Here is a 12724-nt window from a genome sequence, read left to right as displayed (position 1 = left end):
TTTGTGATTTATTAGATAAAGCCACGAAATATTAATGCATGTTATATATTCTGATCCTATAATGTTTTTAGCTCATTTTTATGATTTATGGTATTTTATTGCTCATTTTAATGATTTTTAGTAATTTTATTACATTTTAATGGCTAAAATGGTATTTAAAATACTAAAAATAGTTAAACATAGTCTCTGATCTTGAAATGTTTATATGACCTCACATGCATATTTTACTTATTGTATGTAAAATTTCGTATAAATTTGATTTATTTTGCATGATTTATGATTTCTATGAGATAAAAATGAATTAAATGGAGGTAAAATGGTTAAATATAGTTAACCTTCGAAACAAGCCATGAAATTTTATTATGTTGTCACTTGAACATTTTACCCCTTGTGTGTAAAATTTGAGATGAACTTGATTCATTTTTCATGTTTTATGAATTTTTAGTATAAAAATAACATAAATAGTGACTATTTTAGCAAAAATAGCTAAAACAAATTACATGGCATGAGATTGATTAGATTAATTTTTGTATACTTTAGATGTTTTATTTGATAAAACCGATAAATCGCAACTACATTTTTCTCGAAATAAATTCAAAAATTTTAACCATGATTTTTGACATTATGAGTGTCATGGATATATTCCAGAATGTTCAAAATTTTTAATTCAATTTTTGAAATTATTGTAATTTTATTTGGATTTATTTCATAATAGTTATGATTTTAGGGTCAAAATGAGCATAAAATTATGTCAAGTTGAATTATTGTCAAAAATTGAGTAACGACTAATTTTTTAGGCCTAAGAGTGTTAGGATAATTAACTTGGACTAAAATTAGATTTTAGTATTATTTAATAATTTTAATAAGTTAAAATCTTGAAATTCCATAAAATCGGGTTATATAATCGATATAAGTTAAATAGAGCGATTTGGCACATAATATGGCATAATAGACACATATTATAATGCTGCATATTTCATTGTTGAATGTCATATTTTATTTATATAATTTTAAATTATGTAATATTATCTTAGTATGGCTTTAGTTTTAATCAATATTACCCATAATGTAAGAGGATATTGATTCAGTTGTAATTTAATGTGATCTCGTATCACTTTTATTTTTACTAGTTTTTCATATTACAAATGTATAATAGGAATAGCTTTGTATTTTATTATTATTTGTAATTCCGGAGTTTCTTCAAGATGGTGCCATTCGGAAAGGCATTCCGACGAAGACGGTGTTCTAGGGAGGGTGCCACTTGAAGATTCAGGGGACCAAAGGAGTTGGTTTCCGAATTTTTAATAGATTATTTGATTTTCTATTTTAGGAAGGCCATACTAGGAATTTATTATTTTGCTTTGCATTTCTTTTAATATGTCGCATGCATTGCCAAATCGCCATAACAACACATGCATATCATATCGAGTCCTCGACCGTATCTATTATAATTATCGAAAATTCAACTTTTAGCTTATTTAAAATTGATAGATAATAAATTGACAAGACCTTTACTATTAAAAGATTGAGACTTAGCCTTCCCAAATAGTAGGAGCCCATGAATCTCAATTTCACAAGGGGTACAATACGATTTTTCGGGGTGCTTCTATTGATGTTGGGTAAGTGGGGTAATAAATAGTTATGACACTTCGAAAATTTGGTTTATCTCAACGAAGGTATTATGCGACCGTAGCCGCAATAGGTTTGGGCTAAAGATGAATTTAATGTAAAATCATCGACCGAGAGTTCTAATTGTAGAATCGGTTAAGAGGGTTAACCCACCAAGTTATATTAATAAAGGTGTAGAGGACCCGTTGGCTCACTGTAATACTACGGTTTATGAGTCTCTGGGTACTCTATCGAATGGGCCTTACTCTGTCGAGTAAGAGTGTTTAGGTTTTTAAAACAGTTTTTGTCTGTAGGGTACTCGATCGAGTAGCCTTGGTACTCGATCGAGTAGGAGGCACTCGATCGAGTATGTTGGGCACTCGATCGAGTGGCTCGGTTTACGGGTAATGTTTTGTCGGATTTTGTTAATAACGCGAATTAATATATAAACCTTTCCGTCACTTTCATAATACACTTTTATCAAATCTAATCACTTCAAAAGAGATTTCAAACTACGTTCTTCGCATCGTTCGCATTATTGACAAATCCCGGAGCTTGGGAGGTCGGAATCTATCGTTCTTTACATCCTTATGATCCTTGCGTCAAGGATAAGATCTACGTAACGATTTTATAGTATTTTATTAAGGTTGTTTAAACCCTAATTTGGGGATTTGGGGGTTTTGTTGGTTTTTATGATTGTTAGTAATTATGTGATCATATGTTAGGAGGAGAATTCGTAGAGGAGGCTTTTTGATAACAGTTGTTGAGATCGTCTGATTGTTTTGCATTCCAAGTAGGGTTTCCCTACTCAGTATTATTCACATATGTGTTGGTTGTGTGATCTATGTTTGTTGAGTATTATCATACGAGTATTGTGACGGTTGTTGGAATTGTTTACTGCTGGTAGTTATGATTGATTGTATCTGTCTGTGGTATTCGGGGTGCGTCCCTGGCTGAGTGGGATCACTTGCGGGAGTGGCTTCACGCCCATTATTCGCCTTCTGTGGAACCCGCCACAGAAGGGATGTGCACATTAATGGATTTGGGTTATTCACTCTATGGTATGAGCGGGGCTTAGGTGGGAACGGCTGCGGTCCCCCACTGGTGGAGTGGAGTAACCTGTTGCGATGGGTACTCTGGCAGGACTACACACAAAAGTGTGTAGTCGATGATAAGGAGTTGATTGTGGAGTTTGAGTTATGTGACGATTGAGATATGTTGGTTTCTGTCTTATAGTAGTTGTATATGTATGATTGTGTGAATAGTACTGGCCCCGTTTTAATGTTTTAAAAACTGTGGTGATCCATTCGGGGATGGTGAGCAGTTGTTGAGCAGGTATGAGTCGAGACATATGGGCTAGCTGGGATGTGTCACCTTCAGATGATAGAGTCTTCCGCTGTAGCTTGAGTAGTTTATCAGACATTTGTTTAGTTGTTTAGACAGTTGGCTTATGAACATGTAAACCGTTTTTGGCAGTTTGGTTTTTGGATTGTATTCACTTTAAATTTTATACCATTTAAACGTTGTTTCTTTATTGTCTTTTGATTATCATTGTCTCGGGAAACCGAGATGGTAACAGCTTTATACCTGAGTGGTCCTGGTAAGGCACTTGGAGTATGGGGGTGTTACACTCACATCCAAGTTAATATGAATTTTGGATCTCGGAATCATTTATCATAGTTGGGTAAAGGTCACTATGAAAATTCTAAGACTTGTTTTAAAATATTTACAAGTTTTAAGACGATAAATGTTTACAATTCCTTCATTTTCAATTTTGTAGTCAATTTGATTAGTTTGCAATGTCGACTCCAATTTCATCCGCATCAAATAGCACAAACGCTCCACCACTCCCCAATGATTCTTGGCTTTGATCCTTTATGAATCAATGTAAACTTGAAAAGAATGGTTCTAACTTCACTGATTGGGATGCGCAACTCCGTTTGGCCGCGGAAGGTGACGACAAGCTTCGTTACCTTATCAAAGCCGCTCCCACCACACCTACTACTAGGTCAACCCCTGCCGTAAAAGAAGCCTATGAGGCCTACCTAAAAGAGTCGGCCGCTATAAAGAATGTCTTGATTTTCTCTATGGAGCCCGATCTCCAAAGGAGTGCTATTAAGATGAGCACGGCCTATGAGATTTACACCAAGCTTGTGACCATGTTTTCACAAGCTCCTAGGATAATCCAATATGAGGCGGCCTCCGCATTTTTCGAAATCAACATCAAAGAGGGCCAAAAGGTTAGCCCTCATGTGCTCAAATTGATTGAGCTTGTTAAGACTCTGAAGATCCAAGGGGTAGGCATTCCCGAACAACTCTTTATAGACCGAGTTTTACATTCCTTGAACAAAGTCAAAGCATATGTGCAGTTTAGGGTAAACTACAATATGCAAAACATGAAGACTTCTCTCCATGTATTGCAAAAATTGCTTGTGCAAGCCGAGAGAGATATGGGTCTTAATGTTAGTGCTACCAAGGATGTTCTCGCAATTAACAACAAGAGCAAAGGGAAATTTAAGAGGAGTGCTAATAAGAGCAAGAAACCCACTTCTTTCAAGGGAAACGGAAAGACAATTGAGAAAAGCTCTTCCAAAAAGGATGCTACTTCAGAAGACAAATGCCATTATTGTAATGGCATAGGACATTGGAAGATGAATTGCCCAAAGTATCTTGGAGATATTAAAGCTGGAAAGATTGTTCCAATAGGTAATAAATAAAATTCTCCCTATCATTTATGTTTTGATTCAATCTCAGCTTTGGTATTTGGATACAAGTTGAGATTCTTATCCTTTTTAATTTATTTTTAAGGGCATTCGAGCAAAGACAAAGGCAAAGACAAGCAAGCCTAAGGAGGCTCTTCAAGGGAAGCTAGAGTAGCCCCCCATAGTAGAAGACCTATGGAAGCTTGGCCTTTATAATGATAGTCTTCGTTTTATTGTTGTATTTTGAACTTGTTATTTTAGAACTCTTTTAATTTCCTAGTTGGACATGGAAATTAGTTTATTTCCTTTTGTTTTCAAGAACAAGAAGTTGTATTTGAATTTTAGTGGCTTGGTTTGTAGCTCAAGTCACTCGGTATATGAAAATTTTTCGTTCTAAAACTTGTCATTATACACCTTTCATATCAAAACATAAATTTTGTTGACTTAAACTATTCATCAAAGAATTACAATGATGGGATCATTGTAATTAGTTCATAAGACATGAACTAATATCACATCTTATTTGATATAAGAAAGAATAATAATAAAGTCAAAAAGAGTTATTTGAACTCTAAAAAGGGAAATTTTATAAACCAATTGGCTACACCACTTATAAGACCCCATACGAGCTATGGGAGGGATTAAAACCTTAAGATTATGTTTGACATAGATATGAGTCCAATCCTTTACTCTATAAGGACTAATCTACTTTGAAGCTAGATTATAATGTCTTTACATAAGAGTCATCAATTAAGGTTATAATATACGATATTTTTTCTTCCTTCACAAACATGAGTCTTAAATTGTTTGTTGCCTATAAGACTATCTTTTGAGAAAAATATATGTATTTTTCAAAAGATAGAGTGGGAGAAAAATAGCAACAAACATACAACTAGTTGGGAACTAGTGAGGAGACCAAAAGAAAGCTTTCTTAGGTAAATTTCAGACTTGTGAGGAGACCAAAAGAAAATGTTCTTTAGATAATGAGATTATGAAGTGGTTGCATCAAGTAAATTCAATTCTATTTTACATAGGAGCCGAATGAACCAAAGTATAATCTGTGCAAAAGGGTAAATCTGTTTAAAAGTTGCATAGACAGACATAAGAGATGTCTACAAAAGCTAAGTTAACGTGTAACTATGCTAAGATCCATGATATCATTTCTACACCTCATAGTGTGTATGATCAAGTTAGATGTTAAAACCAATTTCTAAATAGGTATTTAGAAGGGGGTGTGTGTGTGTGTGACATAAGCACAAGGTTTTAATTAACACTTAAGACTGCAATGATCTTTTCAATCATATGTTAAGAAGATAGTTTTCACTCGAGTTGTCGAGAAGCCATATGTAGACATGGATTTGAGTGGGAGTCAAGATTGTCATGTATAGACATGAAATTCAGTAGGAGAAATTGTCTTCCATATTGATGTCATATTTCTCATTGAAGATATTAAGCCAACACTACCATTGATGAAGGAGTGTTTAAATTTTCAATTCTCAATGAAAGATGACATATTACATTCCAGAATTCCAAATCTATTATGAAATAGGGAATTCTGGATTAGCATTTAGATAAGTATCCTATATTTCAACATCAACAAGGTCGAGTTGGTTATTCATATTGATGAAAGTGAAATTACTATGATAGATTCATAATCATTCACTGAATCTAATAAGTTGTTGATCACATGAAATCGATTTCTAATGTTTCTGCCATTAGAACGATTATGTATGCCATTAAATGCACGTGTCGTGATGAATCATATGCTTGGAGCAGAATAAGTCAATAACAAGTTAATTCGAATGAAGGTCTTTTGAAAGCCTTAAAGAACATCCTTTAAGATTCTTGAGGAGAATTGAGGATTCGTTCTTATGTTTGGATGATATACTAAGTTGTGTGTTGAAGGATTACACAAACTCTAGTTTCCAAACCTATAAGGATTTATCGAAATCCTAGGCTGATTTTATTGACTTAGGAGTAAGAGACTAAAGAAATGTTTTAGTTTCAACCATTGCAAGTCCTACAAACAGAATCTAAGTACATTGTGATAAGATGGTCAACGTCAGTAATGAAAGTAGATCCCTCTACCAGGGACTATATCACAAGTTATATGATAATAGTGGGAGCATCTTCCAAATAAAAGAGCCCAAGTCTAGTAAAAAGACTAGACATCTACTTAGATAAATTCATGTCATTAGAAATAACATTGAATAAGAAGAAATAGCAGTTCATAAAGTTGGTATGAATGGATACATGGTATATCCACTTACCAAGCTTTTATTGTGATTTAAATAGTGTAAAATGTACACTATAGATTATAAGATATGAAGTAGTAATAAAGTATTGACTATTCATATATGATAATCGCATTTATTGTTGGAGTTTCTTTAAACTCATCTATTACTTTGTTATATCCAAATGGGTTGTTGAGACAATATTGAACCCCATTAAAGTGAACTGGATTGACATAGTATGTGCCCCTGGTTACTTATAAGAGGTGACGTCTCGAAGTGACTAGAGTGTGATGTGATTGATGGCAAGTTCAAGTGTCATATGGTCATATGAGATGACTAGTCGATCACATAGACAGACGGTATGGGACACTCTGTCGGGCAGTGACCGCTTATAGAGTTTTGGAAATTCATAAAGCCTGGTCGTGGCAAGAGCTACTATAGTATTCTTATGAGTCGATTCTTTTGACTAGAGACTATTCGCCCAAGTTGGAACAAGTTTCTGATTAGCTTTGACTTATACTCTACGACTGTCGTAACTGAAGTCAAATGAGTATATTTTGGGTCATGATGAACTGTGGCTATACGAAGGGAATAGTGCGATAGGAATTGTCCACCCCCTTGTTAGGGTTGTTTTAAATCTCAGGGCCACTCGAGGAGTAGTGAACTGAAAATGCGTAGCCACGCTCAGAAAGTATCTACGGTAGATAATTCCGGTCAGACAGTTACTCTCCAGATCGAGGAAACCACTCAAGATATGATCAAATGCAAGTACGACCTGCAAGACACCTTGCATTTAGTGGGAGATTGTAATATGACAAGAGAATTGGTGGCGCACACTTGTCTCGGACAAGTGGGAAATTGTTGGAGTATGTGTCCTCAACAATAGTGCGACCGCGTGATTTAAAATCATAATTAAATCTCATAATAAGAATTCGGAGGGGATGATTCAATTATATTGTCAACTGATCAACATTAATCAGTAATGATTGGCTAACTAGAGTTTAACATTACTGTCGTTTGACGGTGATGGTCAGTTGATCCCTTCGGTCACACCTAAAGGATGACGCACAAATGGAAAAAGTAATTATTTGTATTTGATACAAGTTAATTAATCCCTTATAAATATTGAGTTATATGAGTTTGGAACTCATAATTGTAAATGATATTTATAATTATTTTGAGGTAAAGGTAGTAAGTTAATTATATTTACAATAAGTTATAGATTAATTAAAATGGGCATTGTGATACCCATTATATGTGGTGATAATAATAGAATATTACTCAACAAGTTGAGTACATATTTATCGGTTATTAATTTATCACATAATAGTTATTTGGTCAAATTAATATTTAATTATGCTAGATAATTAAATGCACAATTTATAAGCATTTACGGAACAAATGTCGAAAACGGAAATGGACCCGTAAACACCCCATAACCGGTTATGAGGAGTGTTTAGGACTCTATTAGGTTTTGTCTTTTGTGTTTGGAAAAGATGCTTGAAAACATAATTATTGCACTTTCTATATTATCACAAGCCTACTCTTATACCTAGTCTAATGCATACAAGAAAAAATTGAAAACCAAAACCCACTCACCCACATAGGGGAGCCGGTTTTGGTGCTCTTAATATAGAGCACTTTTTGCTCTATTTTTCATACTTGATATTGCATAAGCTCTCTCTAATATCTCTCTTATAAACTCTCTAAAATAATATGGTGATATTATTCATAAATTACTAGTGTAGTAATATTTTATAAGGGTTATTACTACAACTTTCTAGTTAAAAACTTGTAGTAATTTTGTGTTTAATCTTGGGTGTTCTCTAAAGGAGGTGTTCTTATTTGAGCACTTGGTTGGAAGATCATCCTACTATTCATAGCTCAAGAACAAGTGAAGGTAGGAGACCTTCCTTGTGACCAAAAATCCGAAAACAACAATGTAAGAACCATTGTTTTCTTATTATACATCTAATTTAGTTATGCATGCAGATCTTAAGAACTAATATTAAAATGTTAATTTGTTCACCATTAGAAAAGTTTAATAATAGGTATATGAACCTAACACTCTCATGGTCAATGGATCAGTCAATAGGTCCCTAACAGGATGGGTATTACAAGTGAGTCTAGCAGGTGTTGATGTTTAAGCTTGCATGCGGGTGTGGATGGGACTACGACGATTTGTTTATCTTTCATAGCTTTCGCTGAGTTCATAGACATTACTTTATTTTGGAAACATCAATTGTATTTCATTTTGGATTTGGATCATGTAACCTCTTTAAACATTGCTTTATCTTATAAACGCTTCTTTATGGTCAATTTGATATGTACTGCCTTGGGCAACCGAGATGGTAATGCTTCCATTTGCTAAGGTAGGCCTTGGTAAGGCACTTTGGTAAATGGGGGTGTTACTAGGAGGAAGTATAATATTAACTATATCTATTTAAATAAGAAAAGTAATATAAGAGGATCCTCTTTATTGTGGGAGCGGAATAGAAGAGGGGGAAATAGGTAGGTAGTGAAAAATAAGATGGATGAAATAGGGAGTGATATGTTAAAATAATAGAAGAAAAGATGAGAAATAAGAGGATGAAACCCTCTTTATTGTACATGGTCTAATGAATTAACAGAGCTATTTTTTTTTCTTGGGGAGATAATGTTAAAATAATTAAACTTAAGTAACTACTTTGCAATAATTGAGTTATTATTAGATGGTCAACCTACCATATTGGTAATATATAAAAAACGTATTGGAGTATGTTTTCTGACATGCGTCTAAAGGGCGTATACTATGAAAATTCAAATAAAAAGTTAAATACTAGTAAATATGATATTGGAATCTACAAGATAACTCGATGTTTTTTAGATTTGGTGAGCGAGTCATTGTTCACTCAATCAAATACATTTATAATCCAACAGACAATTAGCAAGTGGTAAGTCGGAGTCGATTCATGGGACGGTGTGGTTTGGGTTCTAAGTCTATCTATCTTAATTTATGCAAGTGTCCCAATTAATTTGTCAATAAGTAAACTCATATACCCTATATTTATCACTCGTTCTCATGTCAAGTTATCTAAGTCACATGGTTGCATTATATTATGTTAAAATTGTTCTCATATATGTGTGTTTTGATGTAATATGGTTGACAGAACCTCGAGCTACTTCACACTCGCTATAGCATTCATTTTTACATTCATTTTTAATGAATGAACATATTGCATGTTGGTGTTTACCTTGAGTTTCGACGAGTGAGCTGGCGAGCGTTGTATTTACAACGATTGACCTTCTCGTCAAAGATTAGATTCGTGCTTAGTGTTGTAATTGTATTTAATTGAGTAATTGGGATCCCCTATATTTCGTTAAGGTGTATTTTTGTATAAAAACTTTCTTAAACTTAAGCTTGGTTTTATGATTAGTGACTTTGCGGTTTTTATTATAATAGTTTTTAAAATCTCGCTTTTTCCGTTGCAATTATCGTATTTATTTTGTTTCATAACCGCGGGGTTAACATACGTAGCCTATGATAGCCGTCTATCTCCAACCAATAGTCGAATGTATGGATCAGGATATGTGGGACTGCCACGTGTGCAATCTAGCCGGTACAAGTACACCCTATGAGTACCTTTCGTTGTTCACCAAGAAAGGTAATTAAATTTTACTCTCTAAGCGATTTAACTTATTTCTCCATGATCGGTCAAATGAATAACTCCTCACGAGAAATTCGGTCGGCTAAAGAGAAGCATAATCTGGCTTAACCATTGGAGTTGCTTCTCGTTGGAAACCTCACTTTCGACCAAAACATTCAAGCATCTTAGGATACATCTTTATTTTCTAAATTAAGTCTCATATATTATACCCGAAACATTTCTCAATCAAAATAATATATATTTGTTACGATCATACCCTTTCACCGACAATATGATCATCTACCCATTTTCTATATCCTAGATCTAAGTGTCAAACAAGTTTATACAGTAACTGGCAGTTTTAATTGCAGGGAGGCATTTTTAGTCTATATGTGTTTGTGTGAAACAAGCACAGACATTAAGGCATCATGTAGGTCTTAACAACCCTCACACACTTTATTAAACCCTCCCCTAAATATGAAGGGCTTGTTCTACTGAAGATTGACTATTTGTCAATTTGAAATGATAATGAATGATATAATTCTAGGCTAACAAACACACTGAATATTTCATAAAAATAAATATACTTATATATCATGAAATACTAAATGTATGAACAACAACAACAACAACAACAACAACAACAACAACAACAACAACAACAACAACAACAACAACAACAACAACAACAACAACAACAACAACAACAACAACAACAACAACAACAACAACAACAACAACAACAACAACAACAACAACAACAACAACAACAACAACAACAACAACAACAACAACAACAACAACAACAACAACAACAACAACAACAACAACAAAACCAACAACAAAACCAACAACAACAACAACAACAACAACAACAACAACAACAACAACAACAACAACAACAACAACAACAACAACAACAACAACAACAACAACAACAACAACAACAACAACAACAACAACAACAACAACAACAACAACAACAACAACAACAACAACAACAACAACAACAGTACTATATAGTTCACAAAAACAATTATAACAAAGAAATACTCCCTCCATTCAAGACCAAATACAACATTTTCCTTTATACACTTGCCGAGACACAAATTACAACGTAAATATCTTTAGTTTTAATTATAAAAAAATTTAAAAAATTGATATTCATATTGTACTTTTATAGGTGAATCAAATAAGATCACACATGACCATATTTTGTCTTGTATATTGTAACAAAGAGATACTTCCTCCATTCAAGACCAAATACAACATTTTCCTTTATACACTTGCAGAGCCAGGAATTGACCCCAGTAGGGACGAACGGGTAATGCTTAAAGGGAGACTCGGAAAAAATTGGCAAATATTAACTAAAAACTTTGAAATTTCCGACCGCCGGCAGGGGCGACTGATGAGTCATAATTATATGCATATTTATGCCTCCCCTTAGTTACTTTTGATACGGTTTTTGTGCAAATTTATATTAATTACATGCCTTTTTTGTTAGAATGTTGTTACTTCCGCTATTTGGTGTTTAATGGAGGAATGATGCATTTGAGGAGCAAAGGAATGAAATGGGCATTGCGGAGTAGGCATGAAGGGATACACGTAGCATGGCACGGGAATCTAGAAGAATAAAGGAAGAGAAATAAAGAAGACAACACGAAGAAAAGAGCTGAAACATAGAGGATCCTCGATCAATCCCGAGCACGCTCGATCAACTGGCTATGTACTCGATCGAGTACACCCAGGCTCGATCGAGTACGCTATATTCTCGGGATTTTTCGCAATTTCCTTAAGTCGGTTGTGTTTTACTATAAATACCCAATTCATACCCTATGTTTATTTACGCTTTATTCTACCTAGTTACGCTACTTTACAATAAAATCTCTCTTAAAAACTCTTAGTTTAGTTTTATTAATATTGTTTCCAAATCTATACTCCTTAATTACGGTACTCTCTAATCTTTCTTTAGTTGTTATTAATTCAAGTTCTATTTCATTTAATTGCTTGTTATACATCTTTACATGCTTTCAATTATGTCTTCTATAATTATTATTGTTGTTATTACCGTTAGTATGCGTAGCTAATTTCATATTCTTGGGTGAAAGGGGATCTAGGTTATTAGAAAAAGATTAACTAATGAATTGATTGTTAAATTGCTCTTGATTGTTGTTCAATTGTTGTCTTACATCTAATTAATTAATAACTGAACATAATTGGTTAATTAGTCTTGCAAACTAGGATTTTCACCGACCGGGTTAAGATTAATATAGGCCACGATAATTGAATTAGACTGACTTAATAATAGCGATCGCATGTTAAGTTTAGATCTAAAAAGACATATTAGAATCGACCGATCGTATGACTTTCAACAATATAAATTGCTCAATCAATGAATTAAACCTCGCCCTTGAATGACTACCTAGTGAACCCAATCCCTAGACTCTTTAATATTACTGAATTTGTCTTTATTTACATTGCAATTATTTTAGAAATCAAACAAACAAAATCCCATAAAATTGTTACATTTAAGACGAACTTAAATATAAACAAA

This window comes from Silene latifolia, chromosome 11 (assembly GCF_048544455.1).
Source record: "Silene latifolia isolate original U9 population chromosome 11, ASM4854445v1, whole genome shotgun sequence".
Taxonomy (NCBI): domain Eukaryota; kingdom Viridiplantae; phylum Streptophyta; class Magnoliopsida; order Caryophyllales; family Caryophyllaceae; genus Silene; species Silene latifolia.
Note: the sequence above shows the minus strand (reverse complement) of the source record.